The sequence below is a fragment of the Rhinichthys klamathensis genome, unplaced genomic scaffold, assembly GCF_029890125.1.
Source record: "Rhinichthys klamathensis goyatoka isolate OS25496 unplaced genomic scaffold, OSU_Roscu_1.1 h1tg000117l_1, whole genome shotgun sequence".
Lineage (NCBI taxonomy): Eukaryota > Metazoa > Chordata > Actinopteri > Cypriniformes > Leuciscidae > Rhinichthys > Rhinichthys klamathensis.
This window is the reverse complement of record NW_026606654.1, coordinates 278,001-301,580: the sequence shown is the minus strand read 5'-3', so window position 1 is coordinate 301,580 and position 23,580 is coordinate 278,001. Positions and strand designations below refer to the sequence as shown.

The following is a 23,580-nucleotide window of genomic DNA, read 5'->3' as shown; positions in this document are numbered from 1 at the left end:
GAGCTTTGAGGCACTTAAATTACATTTTTAAGTTCCTTGAGTATCCGACAGGATATTTGAGGCACCTTTAGTTTTTACAGTGTAGCTTGATAAAAATTAAATCGATAGCCTAATAAATCATGGATTCCCTAGTGTTGTCTGCAACGCTATTTACCTAATCTCCAGCGAAGGGCTTCTGCACACACAAAGAGAAAAGCCCTGCATGAACACACAGAGTAATAAAGTGAGTGGCTTTTCCTGATGGATCTTATAGCTATAAGATGGATTTCTGTGTGTGAGGTAAGGTTACAAAAGTTTGTTCCTTTTCTACGTGCGTTTCTCAAAAATGAACTTAACAGGAACACGCAAGTACGCGCTGAAGTGCTGAAATGTCAATCACTCATCACTGTAACCTCTTTACGTCCTATAACTTTTAGCGTAATGTTATTTACCTGACCATAAGATGATTAAAGTTTATTTTAATCCATGATGATGACGCTCGTTGAAACGGTAGGCAAGTCTAAATGCGGAAGAAACTGTGCAAAAGTCCATTGCCCGTAGAAGCGTGGATTCAAAGAACTTAGAAAATGTAAATAATATTGTCCGAGAATTGAAAAGAATTCAGTTTAAAAGAATTCGGGTCTTCTCTGGTCCATTCGGAAAAAGCACATTTATTTTAAACTACCCAAGACCGGAGGCCAATACCGAACCTGATCCGTGTCTGAGGCACTCATCGAAGTTTTGAACCCAAACCTGCTCGGATCTCGGGTCGGACATCGGGTTTTCCGATTCAAGTGGACCCGTGAAGACCTCTATTTTGGGGTTCCTTGGAAAAAGTTGATAAAACCCCTAGTGTACATGATCATAGAAGCAGTTACTAGTGTAATGATGATCAAATGACAAAGAAGAGAATTATAACCAGGCATATATTCAGACAAATAATCTACACTGTAAAAAATAATCGTGATTTTAATGGTAAAAAAATGTTAAAAATGCTACAGTGCAAAACTGTTAATTGGTTAACAGAAAGTTTCCGTACTATATACATAATACGGTACATTTAATGTCATTTTACTGTAAAATACCGTTAAATTTACAGTTTTTGAAAGTGAAAAAGAACAACTCATTGTATAATTTACAGTGAAAAACCATAAATTGACATTCCCAATTCCCTGTGTGACACTTCACATTTTATGTATTTTTGTTGAAATAACTATGTTTCCTCATAGTTTTCTTGTTTTTTTTTTCTAGTCAGTTATGTACATTAGGGTTTTATGTTACATTTAATGTTGTTAAATGAATGTTTATTGCATTTTGTAAATTTCATGTGTTTTACCATGATGGTGTTTAATGTTTGTGTGAATGACACCGTGCGGCTTCTTTATATAAGTATTAACCTTCTTGTGGAAGAGCTGCTTGTGATGAGCTTTGATTGATCATGTGACTCTCATCACTACTGTGATGATTGTTGGTTGTCAGTGTATTACAATGGTACAAAACAGATATCAATACTTCAATAGGTTGGTAAATTAACATTATATCAGATAATGAAATACGGTTTATTACTGTAAATTTTAAGTTAAGTCTGTAAAACCAATAACGTTGCTACCGTATTAAAGCACAGCTGCCGTTTTTTTTACCGTAAAAATTACGGTTTTATTTTTTACAGTGTAGAATGTGGTCAACTGCTTCTTTCACAACCTGGAACTCAAGCCCGGGACACACCAAGCCGACGTCAAAGAACTAGCGGTGACGAAAGCTGACTGTGTCTTCGCCTCTTGTCGGCTGCGTCTTGGCCAGAAATCTGTGCTTCTCAACACACCAAAAGGAATAAAGGCGACTGTCAACTATCACGTGCGTTCTGCGCCTATCTATCAGTAAATATCAGTCTATATCAGCACGTATCAATAGTCTATTTTCGTCATTCAAAATTAGAAAACCGAAACTAGGACTGCAGATATATAAACCGTAAACAAAGCAGCGCTTGCTTACCATTTCGAATATCAATCACGCTGATCACTTTCTTCATTCCAGTGGCTCATGTTATTATGAAAATATTCGTGCATTGACTGCATTCGATTGCTTAGGTGAGATGATGTAAAATTATAACAGCCTTCTGTCTGTGTCGTCTTGACTTCTTTGCTCGCTTTCATCACTTTCGCTTTTATTCTCGTGCGCTAACTTGATCGCTAAGCTGAACAGCCAATCAGAGTTCTCGATTCAACATGCTGAATCGGTCCAAAAAAAACTGAAAGTGTCAGACGAGAGACAACGGTGAAAAAAAAAAAAATCCAACCGACACTCAAAAATCGCCCGACATTCCAGACAACTGACAGTCGGCTTGGTGTGTCCCGGACTTTAGAAACGACCCAAAATTTCACCATATTTTCAGAAATTTGCATCCAACACAGTTTTTATGGGTGCATACTAGGGGTGCAACAATATATCGTGCCACAATATATCGCAATACAAAAATGCAACAATACGTATCGTGGATAGTGACAATATGTATCGTGGATAGTTCCCCCAAAATAAAAATTACTGTGTGAGAAAAAAAAAAAAATTTCAGAGTTTTAGTGTCAGTACTACATTAAACTACTATACATAATATAATGTATAATAATGCAATGGGGGGATATTTGTGGGTCAGGATAATGCCAAATGTCTTGTTACCAGTAAAAAGTGGCCTACATTATTTTAAATATATCTAGTCAGCGACAAAGTGCAAGCATATTCGTCTAAAATAATTCTGTATTTTCAGCTTCAGAATCATGAATATTTTTATTCTGGTGTCTCTATTGTCCTTGGGTAACAAGCACCAAGTCCAAACCTATTCATTTAAACCCACAATGTAATATCAAAGTTAGCATTTTAATCAACAGTACATTTTTTGTTAACCTTTTATCATATGTCTTGGAGTATCGCAATAATATCGTATCGTGAGTTCAGTATCGTGATATGTATCGAATCGTGACATGAGGGTATCGTTACACCCCTAGCACATACAAATAAGCAGCGCAATCAGTGAGCGCATTTCATTATCATTCTCCCCCCCTCTGTGACTCAGATTGGTGTAGACGGTCTGTTGAATCTGTTCCTCCTAAACACAAAGACAGGGTCAGCTTAACCCTCTGGATTACAGCGAGGGTCTGTTTAGCCTTCGCGACTGCTTAATAAGTACGTGTTTGCCCCCAGTCTGTCTCATTAGCAGTGCTATTGCCAAGTGAGACCAGGAAGATGGAGGGATTAACTTCAAATTTCTCATTCAATCCTGCCTAAGGGACAGATGGGTCAAATCTCTGTTTTGTCCTCAATACAAACAAATCCAAAAACAGTTTGACACTCACTCTAACAGTGACAGCAAACAGATTAAAACATGAATTTGATTTTAACATTGTCTGCTGAAAAAGTGAGTGTTGCTTGCCTGTGTAAAACTCAATGGCATTACGCTAGGGTGGTTGCCAGACTTTTTCTATGCAGTTGCTATGGTTATTCAGAGAGGTTTTACTAGGGAAGCAAAGATATTAAAATTCTGGCTGAGAGCTGATAATTATTTTAATGTTTAGTCGATAACCCATAAATGTGGTCAAAATAAGTCTGACCGCTTAGAAAAGCAATAGCACACCTCTCGTCTACAGGTCAAACAATGAGGAATTATTTATGTGCAACACCACAAACAAAGTTTAATTCGTAGAGTTAGGCGTTTGTTAAAATAACAATAGTGTTCGCATTGAATATGGTTTCAGTAAACTCATTAAATCAGTAAATCATTACTTAACAAGAACTACTTGCTCTCTAGCCACTCTCCAGATACAAATAGTACTAATATCAGCGTGTGATCCTCCAGTGGCCTGTTATAGCTAGTTAGAGATCTCTCTGCATATTAATGCTGTGATTTTCTGCTTTGATTTGATATGATCAGATGCCACAAGCCCACGCTATGTGGGCTCAGAGGAACTCGCTCCCTGTAGTATTTCATCATGACCTGCCAATTTCAGCTCAAACATCTGAATGTGAAATGAGAGATATGGAAATCTGGAGCCTTGGCTCTTTATGTAAGTGTAAAAAAAAAAAAAAGCTATCCAATTTTCTTTAGGTCTGAGTAGAATAAAACAAGAGAAATTAAACAAGGGGGAAAAATTCTGCACACATGACCTGGAAGTCATTTTAAAGCAGTGCTTTTTTAGTATCAATTAATATTTTTAATTAGTTTTTAGTTTGCTTTAGTAATTTTGTTGTTTTCATCATTTTTAATAGTTATATTTTTTGTTTTTTTATACATGATTTTTATTTCAGTTTTAATTATTTTACTGCATCAAGTTAAACTAAATGAAAAGGGTTGCTTTGGCAACAAGCTAAACTAAAATAAGTTTCTTGTTTTTATTTTATTTCAGTTAAACTGGTTTTAGTTTTAATAGCTATAATACCCCTGCTTCAGAGATTTAAAGGATTAAAATAAATTTAAGGGAATAAAGAAAAAGAAATAAGAAAGCTATCTAATTTGTGTTAGAATCCATTTAAACAGTTTGCAAATAATATTTTATTTTTAAAATATGCACACATTCACTTCTTATTCATGTCTAATATGTCAAAAATGCAAAAAGTTTCACGTCTCGTCAAATTCAGTCATGAATCGTGTTGGCTAAATGATAGCATAGTTTTAACTAAATAAAGTTAAGTAGTTTCCATCACTGGATATTACTGTCGGTCATTGAACATTTCTATCGCAAAACAGTCAAATATAAAATGTTTAGTTACTTCCATTTTACCATACACTTTCAAAATCTAACGCAATATAATCTAAAGTATAAAATCTAAAGTAATTTCAAAAGAAATCCATGTCATTGGGAATTTCGGATAAGGGTGAGATTTCCCCATGCAGATTTCGTAACAGGTTCAAGTTGGCGACGCAGATTTGACTTCTATGTAAACTGCTCTATACATTGCTACTATAATGACAACAATGTTTTTTGCACTCAAAATGTAGACAAAATGTTGCTTATGTGACCGCACATTTATACTTGTAGTGATGTTATAGATATTGCTCTAGATGTGTACAGCCTTAAGACCAAAAACATGAATTACAATAAAGTAAAAGGGCATTCATAGTGAATTTCAGCTTTAGTCAAGAAGGTGAATCCACATGTGACCCGCTCTTCATGAGGCTGAATATTAAATCTGCCTCTCAGTGATCAAGACATGAGTTCAAAATAAATCAACAAAGGCCAAGTGCCCTCAAATAACCTCTTTAATCCTACAGTCCATCAAAATCTCTTTTCTTGTTTGGCTCTAACGCTCTCTCTCTCTCTCTCTCTCTCTGTCCTCTTTCTCCAACATTACCTTTCTATTAGCTAATGAGCTGGTTTAGTAAGTGGCCTGTTGTCACGGCGCAGTTCCTGTGATGTACAGCCCACCGCTAGCCCAGCCTATTAGCTAATGGGTCTGATGGAGGCCTTTAGTGGGTGGACAGGCCAACGGTGCAGGACTGCAGATACACTGCAAGGAGTCTCTGGTGGAGACGTGCTTCGGTGGAAGCGTTTAGCTGCTAAAGGCAGAGAAACAGAAGCTTGTCATGGTATCAAGAGGAGGGAGTGGGAAGAGAAATGTAAAGTTGGACAGCTGGAGTCTGCTGTGCCACCTGATAGAGATCAGTTCACATTCAAAGTCTGTTTAATAGAGCGACATGTTAATGAAGCAGCAGATGCAACAATCCAGTGTTCCCTGTGCTGATGTTCAGCCACGAACGCCTCTGCGGTGCCAGAGCAAAAGATTCAATCCAGTCAAAAATGGCATCGTATCATTTACAGAATGCACAAATAATTGCATAGCCTATAGTATTCAAAAGGTTAGAATTATTTATTTTATGTAATTTTTTTGGAAATCATGTTCATCAAGGCTGCATTTATTTGATCAAAAATACAGTAAAACAAATTAAATTAAATTCAAAATAGTATTGCAATTGAAAATAACTGTTTTCTATTTAAATATATTTTAAAATGTTGTTTATTCAAAAAACTGTTAAAAAAGTAAATATTACAATTATATGTAAAATATTATTTATTGAAATATTATTATGATTTTTGTAACAATGTATAACTGTCACTTTTGATCAATTTAATCTGCTTTTACTTATTTATTTATTTTACTCGCCCCAAACTTTTTGACCAATAGTGTAAATATAGAAAAATATAGAAAAACATCCAAGTTAAAATAATTCAAAGACAATATTGTGGCGGATGATAATGTTAATCATTGAATAGACATCAGTAAATATATTATTTGCCCTAAGTTATAGCCTACATGCATTATTATGAATTTATGAGTCACACAACATGGTAAATATGTTTTTTAACATATTTTTTAATATAATTAATTGTACTAAATTAACATTTACTAAATTGACAGTCCTACAAAAGAAATCATACTTTACTTGACCGCAGTCCAACTTTCTTTGTCAGCATTAATGAGGCCTTCTTAATTTATGAAGGCCTTCTAATGCTCAAATGCTTCAATTGTTTTTCAATTAACTAAAATAAATGTGAATAATCCATGAAAACACTGCTTGAATACATTTTAAATAATTGGCCGGTTACTAAAGTCATCCCTCTGCTGATGTCAACCATTATGTTTGGTTGTGAAAGTTATTCCCTCACGTTCACTATTATTAATGCTGATTTTAGTTTATTTGATGTAAAAACCACTTCATAATAGCTTCACATTCAACACTTCTTGCTTCTGATCCATGAATACAGATAATAACTCTTATGAGCAGATTCTTTAAATGAATTCATTAACAAGCCTCATGTTATCAGTGTGAATATTTCCCTGCTATTGAGATGAATGGGGATGAACAGCTCTCCCGTGTTATAGACCGGCCGCTTTGCAATCTCTAGCTATAGCAAGCAGTAAAACATGGTGTCATGAGTCTAACTTTATTTCTTTCCCCAATCAATTGGGTGAAATTTATTCAAGTGCTAAGTGTCCTCATTGCTTAACAAGCTATCAAATGTGGTTTTGCCACATCAACATTATAGCTACTAGCTATTTAAAAATGTTCTGCCCCAACTTCCAACTTCAATATGAATATGTCACAACAGAAGGGAATCATTCTGCACTCATTAAATCAGTTCATTCAAAGACCAAACAAAAGTTCAGCTCATAGATTCAGTCAATCAACAAACCACGAAAGGTCAACCGTCATTGAAGAGGAAGACTAAGGTATATTTATTGGTCCAAATGCTCAAATAAAACCAATGTTATAGAGAAGCTGTGGTTTATTTGACATGAATGAAAACAAGACTGTGAGGTATTGAAAGAGCAGTCCGTTCAATGTCACACTGTTGTGTATCTGTGTGTGGACTGACAAAACAGACATATTGAACTTACATCCCTCAGAGTGTATTGGTCTCAACTTTCAAATGAAATTGCCAAAACAGACATATTGAACTTCTATTCCTGGTGTCAATTTTAAAACAACTCGACCCTGAGTTTCTGATCGGTCAAATAGTTTTACTTTTTGTATTTTCTTTTTTTGTTTTCCAGATGGCAAGCAGGGTTATTGTTAAAACTATTTAAAAAACATTATTGTTAATTGAAATAATGCTAAAATAAAATGAAATAAATTATATAAATACTAGATGAAAAACTTAAAACTAAATGAAAATTGGCAAATTGGTTTTAAGTTTAAGTTGAAGCACCAAAATTACCAGCTGGAAATGAAAACTAAAACTGAAACTGAAATGAAATAAGATAAATTAATCCTAAACAGTCAAATTTGAGACAAAAAGACTCAAATTACAAAATGAAAAATGAGTTAAATTAGATATAATTAGTAAAATATTAATATTTGTATTAATATTAGATGGAAAAACTTAAACTAAATAAAAATTATAAATGTTGTATTGGCGATTATCTGAAATAAGTGATAAATTAAGTAACTAAAATAAGAAGTAGAAGCACCAATACTAGGCTATTACCTGGAAATAGAAAAACTGATCTAAACCTAAAACTGAAATAAAAGAAATCAAATATAAATAGTAATATTTAAATAATAATAATAATAAAAATGACAAAAGCACATAACAAATACTAAAATTAAAATACAAACCGAAATTATAAAAAAATAAAAGCTAATTAAAATTATTAATAAAATGTATAGTACAAATAATACTAAAATATGACTGGCTGGCAGGATGGTACGTCACATTTGGGTTACGCGAGCGCACACACATACACACACATGCACGGTGCACACACACATTCTGGATGGTGTCCAAATCAGGTCACAGCAGCTACTACAGCAGTCACCTTGCTTGCCCTTGTTGTGGATTACCAGGAAGGAAAGGATTAGCACATTTCCAAAAGTCAGTATTTATCTTGCTTGCCTTGGCTTCTATAGAGCAAGCTAAATCCCAACAACCAATAACACTTCATGCTCAGCACCTGTCTGCAAAAAAAGCCCAAATGTCCATGCGTGCCAGATACATACAGGTGTCACAGCAATAGGTTTGGTTAAATGAAGCAGAAACGTTGCTACTGTACGTTAGCTACGATGCACTACGTTTAAAAATGTTAAGTAACCTTGGTTTACCTCAGTTGTGTCATATGATGGGACTGATGGAGTCTGTCGTTTAATCTCTCAGTGTTTCCTAATGCAGCAGAATTTTGAACTGCTATAAAAATTAAGAGATAAAAATGGGCTACAATAGGATCAGACATTAGAAATATAATCCAATGGAGACAGAACACGTGCACGGAATGATCCGCCGCTGAAGAGCTGCATTTGCTTGAATTTCTGGGCCATGTTTCCCAGTGTAGTACAAATGTGCATTTCCACTTGATATTAGGCTGAAAGTGTCAGGAGGCTCTTATGAATTAGACTCTTTTTTGTATTAAAAACAAATACATATTTCTAAAAATATTGCTGGATTCCAGACACTGCAAAAATAAATGTGGAGCAAAAAATCTCCACATTATTTGTGTTAGTATCTGCAATTTAAAAATGCCCAATTAGGTTAGGTGGTTAATAAAGCAAAAAAGCCAATTGAGGTCCTGCATTTATACCATGAATTTATCATCTAAGGGGTGTTAGATCAATGGAATATTAATATATTTATAATATCTTTGCTTCAAGCTTCAAATGCAGCTTATCCAGAATTTAGAGTCTGAACTTTCCATTTTTATATGAAACAATACAATATTTATCATTTATACTATTTAACACTAACTTTAAAAGAAATTGGGCCCTATTTTAACGATCTGAAACACAAGTATCAAGCGCGAAGCGCAAGTAACTTTGTGGGCGGGTCTTGGGCGCTGTTGCTATTTTACCGGCGGGATAAATGACTCTTGCGCCCGACGCAAGTTTAAAAGGGGTTGGTCTGAAGTAGCTTCATTATTCATAGGTGTGGTTTGGCCGTAACGTGAAATAAACCAATCAGAGCGTCATCCAACATACCCTTTAAGAGCAGGTGCGCATGTTGCATGGCGGATTGTTATTATTATGGCGGATTTACCAGGCGCGCGCCAGGAGCGCTTCACAGCCGAGGAGACCGACGTTCTTGACCGTGAAAGACAGAGAAGTGACGTTGTGTGGGGATGGGAGTTTTTTTTTTTCCTGGTTCTTGACGGACAAACTAATTTGTCAGATGTCCTTATATACATATGTGTCTTGCCACTATTGGGCAAACAGGTCTGATCCGTCATTACTACAATTAGGACACCACAATGATTTCCCGTGTTTATATTTTTCCTTGTTATAATGTATTTGCAAAAATAAAAACTGCTGCATCTGTGTTGATGAGAGAATCAAAGTGTATGCGCGTTGTGCACCCGCTACATTATGGCCAAGCATGAGCGCTTAAAATAGCATTATGAACAACGCGCAACGCAATTACGGAATTGTTTTCTGGAACTGCAAAATAGCACTAGGGAATGTTTGCGCCGAAACACGCCTCCTTTTTGCGCCGACCCGCCCAGGGAGCGCAAGTTCATTTCCTAGTTTACCTACGTGCGTCTGTGGAGGGAAAAGCCCGCTTTGCGCGGGTGCAAAATAGGAATGATACATGCGTCAGTGTACAAAGTCATTTGCGCCGGGTGCTAGATAGGGCCCATTGGCCTAACTAAATTTCGATTTCAACTAAACCATGTTCTTTTGAACGTTCTATTATTCAAAGAATACAAAAATATGCATCACGAGTTCCACAAAAATATTAAGCAGAGCATTCATAATAACAAGCAATATTTTTGAGGACCAAATCAGCATATTAGAATGATTGAAGTATAATGTAACGCTGAGGACTGGAGTAATGATGCTGAAAATTCAGCTTTGCATAACAGCAATAAATTATATTTTAAAATAGAAAACAGTTAATTAATTATATATATATATATATATATATATATATATATAGACCTATATTACATATACCACACACGCTCCCTTGTCCCGTTCAGGTTTTGGAGCACATGGGAATGCTCTGACTTACTTCACTAAGTGAATTATCAATGTGAAATGAATATTAATGTTCAATATTATTCATTAATGTGTATCACGTTACTTCAGGCTACTTACAATTGTGTCAGGACCCGGTAATAAAAATATAAAATGCTTCTTAAAACTGCACTTAGCAAAAAAAAAATTCTCATTGATGTTAAGATTGGAAAATGTTTAAAATAAATATTCCCTCACATAAGATGAATACTCCAGTCATATCAGTTGCCTAATAAAAGCTGTTTTATTTGACATGTAGTGGCTCCCCTCATCACATGACCAGATTAATTCTACTTTATTTTTTGGTAGTCTATATAGTCTATAGTCTGATGGAAACATTGCAGTGTGTTTAAATGGAGCGCCACAAGCCCTATTATATGCTTCAGACGTTCAGCCAAAAGGTCTGAGACTATTTATCTGGAAACCTTCCTGTTATAGGACATTTTCATTAATGGAATAAATTAATTATGACTGCATAGAAACCCTCGTGCAATGGATCATGGGCTAATGAGCACACAAAGGGATGCCTTTCCAGGTCTCAAAACGCTTAATGAAAGACCTGTCTGCAAAGTGAGGACATTTACACTTCCACACAAAACACACCATGTGCTGGTGTGTGTTAGTATGTCAGACTGTTAGATGTGTGTAGATGTGTCAGATAAGCCGCTTTGGGATAATGAATGAGGGTGATTGTAGCGTTCACTGGAACTACTATAGAAGGGGTGGGGATTCCCTGACATTGCTGGGAAGAGGGAAGCCTCGCTGATCGCTGTGAAACCGATAGGAACAGGACGCCAGTCTCCCAGCATTAGCGTCACTCTAATGGGCTCGAACACGCATGACTGCATCTTGTCAACATATATGCAGCATGCTTATTATGCCCAGACATAAAGTGTGGACTCATCCTGGCACACACACAAACTCAGCAATAATAGCGCATGAATTTGTACTTTGAGATCTACAAATTCTACAAATCTGCAAAAATATATTATAATTCAAAAGTTTGGGGTCGGTAAGGTTTTTTAATAATTTTGAAAGAATATCTTATGCTCACTCAGGCTGCATTTATTTGATCAAAATACAGTAAAAAGAGGACTATTGTGAAATTAATATTTAAATTTAAAAGTAGTATATATATATATATATATATATATATTAGGGCTGTCACTTTTGTGAAAAAATCCTGTTCGATTTTTTAAACATAAGTGTTCATTGAATCGATTGTAAAATCGATTTTCCATGTCTAAAGACGTTTCCATTTTCATCACCAAATACAGGCAAATCCACGGACACCTAACAGGCATTACGACGAACGTAAAGAGGGCGCTTGAGACCTGCTTGAGACCTATGCTTGAGACGCACAAGTCAGCAATATTTCTGATGACTTATTGGCGTGAAGTTTTGTGCACAATGACAAACAGGAGCGCAACATTCAGAGATTGAAATTAACACCCTCCAACCCACCAAATGAGGGTAAAAATGAACTTTGTCGGGTAACGCTGTCAAATCACGAGCCAATCTGGCGTATTTCTTACTCACTTTCTTTGCTGTGGAAGTTTGTGTAAGCCAAATCTGCGCAAATACGCAACTCGTGAGTCCTCATGATGGCTGACTCGAACACACACGTCACTACGCAACAAATAACGGCGCGCTTGTTCACTTGCATTGAAGTAATAGCGAATATTAAAAAGCATTTGGTTAACAGAAAAGACATTGTTATTTTCCGCCATCCTACATGTTCTGTGTGCTGTATTGATCTGTCCACTTAAAACACATTTTTGGTAAAAAAAAAAAAAAAAGGCCATTAAAATCGATTCCCTATTTTCGTTTTCGATACTTGTGTTGGTTGGTCTGATCGATTGTGCAATCGATTTTCGAACAGCCCTAATATATATATATATATATATATATATTCTAAAATGTAATTTATTCCTGTGATGGCAAAGCTGAATTTTTAACAGCTATTATTTCAATCATCACTTCACTTCTTATTATCAATGTTGAAAATGCTTAATATTTTTCCAGGATTCCTTGATTAATAAAAAGCAACATTTATTTGAAATCGAAATTATAATTAATGTCTTTAATTTCATGTTTTATACTACTTTACTTTCGACTTATTTACTTATGGAAGCATTACTTATGAAAATTAAATAAAAAGGTAACTGCGACTTTTTATCTCACAATTCGGACTTTTTTTCCATCTCTTCCAAATTACAGTAGTTATGGCGTGAACGCAGCATAAGCTGGTTGTTTTGCTTCAGTAGGAAGTGTAAAAGGCGGCTGCTGTTTCGGTTGTGGTGCTCGGTGACTGACGCCTGTCTAACACACTGATGACGTGTGATGTCTGCGCGAACAGATCCACAGAGGTATGGAAATACATACGTTGATAGGCAGATAGGACATCGTATCATTGCGTTCGGACTGAATTCAATGATCGGACAAACATTTTATGGTCCTACGCCTTCCACAGACGATATATATATAAACACATTTAGACTAGGGGTCGACCGATATGTCATTTTCAGGGCCGATGCCGATACCGATTATTACAGATCAAATAGACCGATAACCGATATTTTGAACCGATATATGTCTGGTGTAAAAATGTAAATTAATGTCAAAATTAAGAATAATAAAGGGTTTTGACAAATAGGCCGTGGAGATCTTTGAGTTTCTGTGTGTTTATGATATGATATGACGATAACTTTTCTCAGTTGAAGCATTAAAAAGCTCATGAAGTGACTAAGTGACGATGTTTATGCAATTATGTCCTCATATAATGATGCGGCTGAGGCTGAAAACAGCACAAGCGTCACGCGTGCTCCAGTGTGTGTGTGTGTGAGTGGTAATAGGGATGCACGATGATATCGGGACAACATCGGTATCGGCCGATAAAAGCTTAAAATGACCATCATCGGCATATATGAATATTTCTGCCGATGAGCCTTGCCGATAGGGTGGCGTGTTTTCTATGCGTGACGACCGTGAACGAAGCATGAGCGCCAGCAACTTAAACTTCCAACTAGGGGTGTGCGTCTCACGGTTTTTGATCGTGGACGATTAAAATGTCTCCACGATCTGCTTTTGAAGAAAAATCATAGTATCGTGCATTCTATCAGTTCAATTCTGGCGCCTTCATCTCAACATACTGTACAACGCGACGTACATTCACATCACATCACATGTAAACGCAGAGGTAGAGTTACACTCACGGGACACTGCAATTCACAAAAGTTCATTATTTGCATGTGCGTCAAAGTCTTGCTAGGTAAACCATTTGTCATTCACGTGCTGATTCTAACATCCGCTTTTCTGAGCGCGTTACACCCGACGCTCACAGGAACTAAAAGCCTGTCACAGCGCCTGCATACTGGACTAATCTTTCGAGTCTTATTGCGCTGATACTGTCAAATACACACAAGGTTTACATAAACAAAGTTGGTTATGTCTAAAGTGAAAGCAAACAGAGAAAATCTGCCTGTCAAATGCGTGTTTATTAGACACGTCGCGTGCAGTTCTTAAAGGCTCATGAAACCCCAAACCAAATTTTCTGAGATTTTTACAGAGGTATGTGTGTTGAACACCATTGAAGACAATGCTAGCATCAGTTAGATTTAAAAGTAGGGTTAAAATGGTTAAATTTGAGTTTGTTTCCGCTTTTTTCGTCTTCCGGGTTTAAAATCTTCATCGCAGGCTGTGACGTGGCAGTGCACTGTGAGTGCGTTGATGACTCATCGGTGTCTCATAATTATTAATGAGACTGAGTTTTCATATCCTATGAGAAGACACTGTCTCTTAATTATTCATGACACCACGTGGATCTTTCCAATGACAGACATGTCAAACTGTGATATCGCGTAGTAGATGAGAGAGGCAATCATGGGACGCACCCAAGTGTTTGTTTTCGTGGCGCAAAAGTCCAATTGGGTTGAATATGTGGGCAGTTGGTTTTCCATCAACCACGGACACATCTAAACGTGTGTGCTGCAAACATTTTTCTCGAGAGAGCTTCGAGAATTGGAGAATGGACTTCGCCTTGTTGACAACCAATGCAGGTTGCGTCTTGCGAGTGATGCGGTACCAAGTCCCGAGGACTTTCTATCCCTTCAGAGGTGTGTGTGTGTGTGTGTCTAAAATGAGAAGTCATCCACCTCCACAGAGCCATCTTTATTATGGGGGTTCAGGGGGCGCGTAGATCTAGGCTATGCACGAAAGTTTTTTTTTAAGCGGAAAATTAATAATTTTCAAATATATGTATAGTGTCTATAAACAACTATATATTTTATAATGAAATTATAATTATACATGTAGCCTGCATTAATATGTTCTCAATAGAATTATGATTACTGTAGTAGGGTAATATAGCAGGGCATTCAGTTACGTTTGAAAGGACAATAATAAAGTGTCGTATTTCATAAGACTTTAACTTTGCCAGCTATAAAAAAAATCTAGCATTTCCTCACGTTTTACCACTGCTTTTAGTGACAGTCGATATGCATGGGATACTGGCGATGACAGTGATGGCCTTACCACACCCCTTCTCACAGCCATCCACGCCCATTTAAGTTGCATTTTTCAAAAAGATTGTGAGCTAGACTTGAGCTGAAAGAGGGGGGTTTCATGACCCTTTAAAGAGACAGTAGTAATATGCTGCCGCTTGTCCTTAAAGAGATACTGCACCCAGAAATAAAAATTCTGTCATTATTTACTCACTCTAATGTTGTTCCAAACCTGTATTAATTTCTTTCTTGTGCTTAAATATACGATGGAAGTCACTGGAGTACAGCAACTGTTTGGTTAGCCACATTCTTCCAAATAACTTTTATTTTCAACAGAAGAAAGAAACTTGAGAGAGTAAATGATGACAATTTAAATTTTTGGGAGAACTATCCCTTTAATGTTAATAAAACAACAAAACACAGAGGAAATCACTCACTGCTCTTGACTGAGAACTTTAATAGAAGCTTTAAAGGGGTCATATAATGGTACATGCACTTTTACAAGTTGATTGTACTGAAATGTGTGTTGGCAGTGGCTGCACACAACCATCATAAAATGATAAAATGATAAAAAAGGATCGGTACCAGATATTCGTGTTCCTGCTGAATCTCCAGAAGAACGGAAGTGAGTGCAACGTTTTATTAAACTTTATATTAATATATTAATCTTTGCAAATCGCTAGCTGCACGCTTTACAATGAATGCATCTAAGGTTTACACTCAGTCAGGGTACATTACGGCATGTTTTCTATGTACGACGTTCTCAATATAATTCATAATCCCACGTTTATACTGAACAACGCGTTATGGTTATTGTGTTATTGTGTTACAAATGGTGTATGCACAGAACAGAGAGGCAGGGAGAGCAAAGCTCATTATCATTTAAAGTCATATACACTGAAACGGCGTGCTGAAAACAGAGCTGTTTTTGACCAGGTAAAATAAGTGTTTTCTTACAATACTAATGAGAATTTTGAATTAAAATATATTACAAACTTTTAATTTAGACCCTAAAGAATCATATTAGCTTGTACAAAAATGGCATTATATGACCCCTTTAATAACCTTTTTTTGCACTTAAAAAAAATACAAATATATCGGTATCGGGCAAATTTAGTTTGAAAATATCGGCATATCGAATATCGGCCAAAATCCAATATCGTGCATCCCTATGTGGTAAATGAAATCACGCGTCTGCGCCATTCATTTAGAGACACGCAGGATTCATATTTAAATAGTCTTTTTGCGGTTTGAAATTCGATTTGATTTGTACTGACCTGCTTTTTATTAAGTCATCAAAAAGTTGACAAATTCCGTGACATTCCGCTTTATACAGTAAATTCCGTTTTCATGACTGGATTTTCGTCTGTTTTCTGCATCGCGGAAATCACAGGGCTCTATTATATTGAGGTATTTTGCAACTTCAGTGTAGTAATTTATTGCTTCTTCAGCAAAGTCTGCTGCTGCCTTAACTTTGAGAGACAACTGGTGATCAGTGAAGCAGCTCCAGTCAGCAAGTGCTTACGGTGTGAGAGTGCAAAACTTTCAGTGCCTTCAGCTTTCCGCGTTGATTGACCGGACTCGTGACTCCCAACAAATCAGATGGGTGGGGACATTAGTCTAGTCTACAGAGTGGTGAGTTCCGACAGATGTGGCTGTGTAGAGCCAAATATAGCGCATTTCAAAATAAAATTATTTTATCGGCAAATCGGTTTTGAAAATGGCCGATACCGATAACCATAAAAATGCTTAGTATCGGCCAGGCCGATAATCGGTCGACCCCTAATTTAGACCACTTAACTTAGTGATTGCTATCAGGATGTGAAGAGACTTACCATCATTACAAAACATTTCTGGAACAAATCCCCAACCCTGCTTTTAAGGATCAATCCTGGCTCTAAAACGTGCTAAAACTAGTGACAGAAATACCAACATTTCACTGATTCCATCCCTACTATATGAGAGTCTCACAACTACCTGACAGTATTTCAGTGGGCAGTGATTTCTGCCTCTAGAGGAGGTTTTACTCTGTAAAGCAATAGTTCAATCACGTTAGGTGGAGAGCTGCCAAGGCCGTTGACAAAAAGCTAACAAGCGGAGCGCGCCCAGAGGAGCTTATATAGAAGGTATAAAACCCCTACATTTAATCTCGGTGGCAACTGAAGCTTCAAATTCAACAAACATACACAGGGATCACAATCTAACCCAAACCCTGGCATTCGTGCATTGTGTGCACATGATCTGTGCTAAAACTGACAACCCAGACCACAAACACACAGCGGCGCACACCAGCACACACATTCAAACTGTTACACTCATTGATACTATTAGAGTAAGAGCATCAGAAGGCAGCGCAGATTAAGGATTACATTAGAAATGAGTGCATATGAGTGCACATGGCTTACAGATGGACTCGAGCATGATCGAGAGAGGGTGGGGGGGGCTTCTATCTGATAATATCACGTGGTTTAAACGCGACACAATGTCCACCCCTCCCCCTCGCATGAGCAATCATGTCAGTCAGTCACACACACTCATACGTAAACGCTGGGATTGCAAATGTTGCTGAAGTCACCAAATCCTCATCTCGGTAAGAAAAAACTCATTTTGTGGTATTCGGCCTCACAGAAATCCCGTGCACACAAAAAAAAATTCACAACAGAGTTATCCACTTGATAGACATTCACTGGTCTAGTCACATGAAAGAAGGACGGATGGATACAAAGCAGCAGGTCGGCACTCGGCAGACATTTTCCCATCTTTTCCAGTCATTCTCGCTCAGATGCCCGGCATGTCCAGTCTCTATCCGCCCCCATCAATTTTTGAACACCTGTAGTAAACAAACGAATGTCTGAGAGCATACAGCCTCAGGAGCGTGACCAGCATGCACCTGTCCGTGGGACTCGTTTACGCTCACATGCAGACATTTCTGGGCTAAAAACGTGATTTTCATGTACAGTATATCGGACGTGGTTAAGCTAAGCCATCATATCATGTGCTGTTTTAGAATCTAAGGTATAAATGTTTTAAGACATTGTTTTAACCATACAATTCTGTAATAATTTACTCACACTAATGTTGTTTCAAACTCGTATGACTATCTTCCTTCTGAAGAACATGAAAGGAGATCAAAGAGAATCTCCTGGCTGCTCTTTTCCATACAAAGAAAGTGAATGGGAACTGGAGCTGTTGAGCTCTAAAAGGACACAAATGGCCGATAAATGTCTCGATAAATTAGTCTATGCACATTTTTATACTTTTTAGCAACATAGAGGTGGGCGAAATGACCAAAATCTGATTTTACAATACGAGTTATTTTTTCTTTCACGATAACATTTTAAGATACATTAGGCTGCTGTGACTTTAATGCACTGATCTAATATATTGACACACGTTTCATTTATTTCCCAACTGTTTATGTTCACTGTTTAAGACATAACCAACTCTGTTTATGTGAATACTTGCCATGATAGGTCGTTTTGACAAAAATGACTATTTGTATATTTGACCATTCAAGTTTAATAAGGTGCAAAAGAGAACTGAATTCAATACCAAGCAGCTTTCTGTTGGTCAACACGACAATTTCGACTGACTGAACCAACCGTTGCGAAATCTGCGTGGGGAAATTTTTTGCCCGATGGGGAAATCTTTTGCTCGATTGGAAAATGACTTTGCTTGCAAAAATTTGCTAAACAACAGTAAATGTGATGTGATCCTACCTTAATACCTCTTCAACATCATGCCTCGTGCTTTATTTTCATTCATGCATGCATCTTTACTGCTCTAACATGTCAATAACCAGCAGTCCTGCACTGCATGGATATATTTACATCCCGCAACACACAACACGATGTACGAAAATCTCTATCGATACACTTTATATTGTCACAATGTATTTTGTCATACCACCCAGCAAGGACATTCTGCATATTAACTACATCGATCCATGAAAGAAAGAAAAACTTCAGGGTTTGGAATGACAAAGGTGAGTAAATAACTTATAAACTGTTCCTTTAAATCAGCGGTTCTCAAAGTGTGGGGCGCGCCCCACTGGTGGGGAATAGAGACGTGACAGGTGGGGCGCGCCAAACGGGAGGAAATTTTCCTTTTTATGCCTTTGAATCTTTATCCAGACATCCCAAATGTCCCGGAAGTTCCGGGAGTCTCCCGCATATTGATGGCGGCTCCTTGACGCCCGCAAATGAGATCCAATCTCCCGGAATCTGGAGCAAGACCGCGCACTAGAGTAGAGAGTGACTGCGCGCGCGCGCGCGTGTGTGTGTGTGTGTGTGACTATTAATGCAGCGCGTGTGAGAGCAAACCGTCCTTATAGCTGTGTGTTGCCGATTAGACCGATCACCCCCGGGGGCGACAACAAGTAACAGGAATTCCCCACCCCCAAAATAATGATTGACGTGACGTCGGCATATTAATTGTAGCGGAACAAACTTTTGCGCCCATAGATATGTAGATATGTAGCCTATGTTTCGCGCCGATGGCCAGGCGCGCTGGAAGCTGGTTCATGCGTAAGTGGGGCCTGAGGGCTGGGTTGGAAAATATGTGACGTCATTATGTTGTGGCTTACGACAAGACATGAAATTTCTCTGAACATTGAACATGATTTGAGAGTGGCAGTATCAAGCCTGCAACCCTGCTTTGAGAAATTGTGCAATGCAAAACAGGCTCATTGCAGTCACTAATGCAGGGATAAATAGACCTGTCTTGCCAAATAGATTTCTCTTCTTTTCTTTTTTTAACAGATTGCAAAGTGGCACTTTTATTTCTTTTCTATTTTTGAGGCACTTTTATTTTCTCTATTTTCGAATTTCATGCAAGTTATGACACAGATGCACTTCATTTTCTTTATTTTTGAACTTGCTGTTATTTGATGTAGATAGTTAGTTTGTATTTAGATACAACTTGTTACTATACTGATACTACTTGTTACTTCAATAAATTGGAACATTTTAAGCTTGTTACGTATTTCATTAGCATTGTGTCGGGGCGATGGGGGCAGGTGGGGCTTGAAAATTCCCCCTTGTCCAAAGTGGGGAATGACCGAAAAAGTTTGAGAACCACTGCTTTAAATGTTTAAATATGTGTTTAAATTTGGAGATATGCTTTTTTCAGCTCAAAGTTCAATATTTTATGCATTTATGTTAGTGTTTACCTGAGTGAGTGTTTTCACGGAACGTTTACAAAAATGAGGACATATATCAGCAGTTTTCAGAACAGCATGATCACACAGCTTGCTTATAGGAGTCGATTTAGACCAACTCACAGTACGATATAAACAGAATCACGTCTGTTAGGTATGAGAGGGTCTCTCATTCTCTCTCACACACACACACACACACACACACACACACACACACACACACACACACACACACACACACAAGCTGCTGTTCAACATCTGTAGCTCAGCTCTGGGCTCCATCCTCCACCTCCCACTGAGCATCTACTCAAGGGCAAATCACAGAGGATACAAACCAACTCCACCATCAACTACCGACCCCATGTCATTAGACAATACAAGAAATACCTGTATTTGATCTGGCATTTGAACGATGTATATTTCTACTTAGAAACCTGATCTGAGGTGTTTTTGTATCTCATATCAGAATATTGGAAGACTTATTGCGTCTGGATGAAACATGAAGATTTACATTAGATTATAATTTTTATTCAAATATATTAATCATTATAATGCAGAGTATCCCCTTGACTAGGAACAATGTTTTTTTTTTTTATTCTTTATTAAAAGAGTACAACACAGTATAAATACTTTACAATAAATAATATCCTAATTTGAAAATGTTCATTATTTTTTTTCCAATATTTAATATTTCAATATTTCATTTTTGTTTTTACAAATGTGTGTTCCGATACAAAATACAAGTAAACTCAAAAGCAAAACATCAGGATGCATCAGTCTTAAAAATGGGATATTTTGCTGAATTACTATGAAAGTAATATCATAATACCAAAAATATAGTTATTTTCTTTATGCATAATACACTTTCTTTTTTTCTTTCGTTAAAGGAATATGACCAGAATATATTCTTTACAGGCATCACACTATAAGAAAAGGTTTCGTATTTCTAGATTGTCTTTTTCATAGTAATTCGCCTTATTAATTTTCTTCACTAGAACAGAGTATGTGATGGCATTATAGAGTTATAGCTGCTTTTGGCAGAGGTGAAATGTTAAAACATCTTCTATGTTTTAATATCTTTCTCTCATTCTCTGTTTATCCATTTGTCTTGAACTGAATGTATGAATAATCCTGTGGCATATGAATCACTTATGACTTCTATGTATTAAGATACCTGTGCTGATGACTTAATAATAGGGCACTGCTGGCATATGGACGCATCTGATATGCATGAATAGCAAATACAGCCACCCAGAAAGTCAGGCATTGGGTCACATTCTAATACTGAAGTAACCAGAGATGGATGAGTCCCTATGAGACATTTGACACACAAATGCACACCGGGGACATACTAGGAGGTAGTAAATGTATGTACCTGGTCACATATTTTACATTCGAACCAATTTTATAAGTCTGAGAACGTTGCAATGTGATCATATTTCTTGCTATAGGCCTACATTTTTATGCGGCACATGCACACAGATGTGTTCACCAAACCATTCACGCATTCACACAAATGCAAGGTAGCCAAGGTCAGTTACTCTGTCACCTAATTAATAATAGAGAATTGAGGCAGATGACCGGCGGCGAAGCAGAACGCCACCCCCTCAAGCTCTCACTAAAACACCACACACGTACAACACACAAACACACACCCACAGACACACATACACTCCTGTAGGATGCCATAACCTTGATGATCATGTGACTGAATCATAATGTCTTCACCATCAGCTGAAAGCACCTTGACATGATGCGTATGAAAACAGCTATAAATAACTGAGTTACTATTAAGGTTCAACGGGGATAAACCTTGGATGATGATCATTATTTATAATTTAAGAGAACATACATCAATATCATGACTTCAGATAGAGGTCATTTCACGACAATTCGTTGTTAAGATTATTGATAATATTAAATTAGCTAATGAATTAAAGCTAACCTACAAAGCTAAACAGGTCTTGTAGATATTCGTTGTGTCTATATTATATATCTATAATTTATATTTACAGTAACAAATTATAGTTACAGATTTACAGTCAATAAATGATATTAAATAAATAGTAATTCACAAGAGCAGTTGTGTACCAAATAGACAAAACAATCTCAGACTCATGGCAATTTGTAACTATTTTTATGTTTTTATGTTTTGGCAAATTTCTATGAATTTGTTTCTTATTTGTACATTTTTGGACGTTCTGCTTATGCCCCAGTGACAGCTTAAGGCCCATTCACACCAAGGACGATAATTATAACAATAACGGTAAAGATATAGTTCTAAAAATCATTCTAAATATAAAAGAATAGCAGTTCACACCAAAGCTATATAATGGCACAGCGGAACGATAATGTTGGGATCTCTTTTAGAGATGATATCCAGCTGATGAATGATAAAAACATTGACAACAGAATACATCCTACTTTAAAGAGCTCAAGCATCGGAGCCCGTCGGTGTATGAATGAGTGTGTGAATGGGTGAATGTGAGGCAAATGTAAAAAAGCGCTTTGGTGGCCATTGGGTCTGTGAAAGCGCTATATAAATGCAGTCCATTTAAAGTGACGATATCGTCCGCTGGTGTGGAAGCTAATATCGTTATGGCTATCTTTATAGTTATCGTTCTTGGTGTGAATGAGCCTACCCTTTAGGTGTGGGGTTAAGGGTGGACCTTCATTTCTACTTTTTAATAGAAATCGTACATTTTTCGTACAATGTCAATTCATTCAAAATTGCCATCTCGTAAATAAATAGTTACGTTTTCCATGAGATCAGAATTGAAGCATGACAAAATACAGAGTGAAAGCCGACTGGAACTTCTTATATGAGTGGAGTGGAGAGACAGAACTGTTCTTCAATGCTCTTCAAGATCCACTCTGGGATTTCCATTTTGCACTTACTGCACAGTGCTGTTATAGTAAATCTGATCACTCTTTTAAGTAGTGTTCACAAACGCTTCTGTACAGGCCCCGCAGAAATGTGCAAAAAAAAAAATCGGGTTTCTCAGAAACTTTCACATTTCCGGGTTTCTCAGAAGCATCGTCATAGTTGGGTAAACTTCTATAGCGGTGAATGGGAGACTACATTAAATATATTTTTTGTGTTCCAATTTGCTCAAATAGCAAAAGAAAAACCCCACAATAGTGTTTTCAAAAATTTCAAAAAGAGGGAAAAATAGAGAGAGATTAATAACGGCAGTCAGAAGAGAGAATTAAAGATGTACATTTTACCTTCACTCCCACAGGCACTGTAGGCTTTTAAAAACAACTTAACAGCGTTAACTATTTTTTTTTTTTTTTTTGTAATTTGATGCAGTTAAGGTAATACAATACAAAGTATAATAGTGTTATAAATGTAATTAATTTTTAAATGAAAAAAAAAAAATACAAAAATTGCAGGATTTACGACGCTGATGACCGTTAAAACGCGTCATCACAGTCTGTAAAAAAGA

At 36.9% G+C, this 23,580-nt stretch overlaps 1 protein-coding gene across 2 annotated transcripts in view; it reads right to left on the bottom strand.

Annotated features, from left to right (window-relative positions):
• The window catches only part of eml5 (EMAP like 5), a 115,843-nt gene that overhangs the window by 91,150 nt on the left and 1,113 nt on the right, over window positions 1–23,580 (bottom strand). The gene's annotated exons all lie outside the window — the stretch shown is intronic.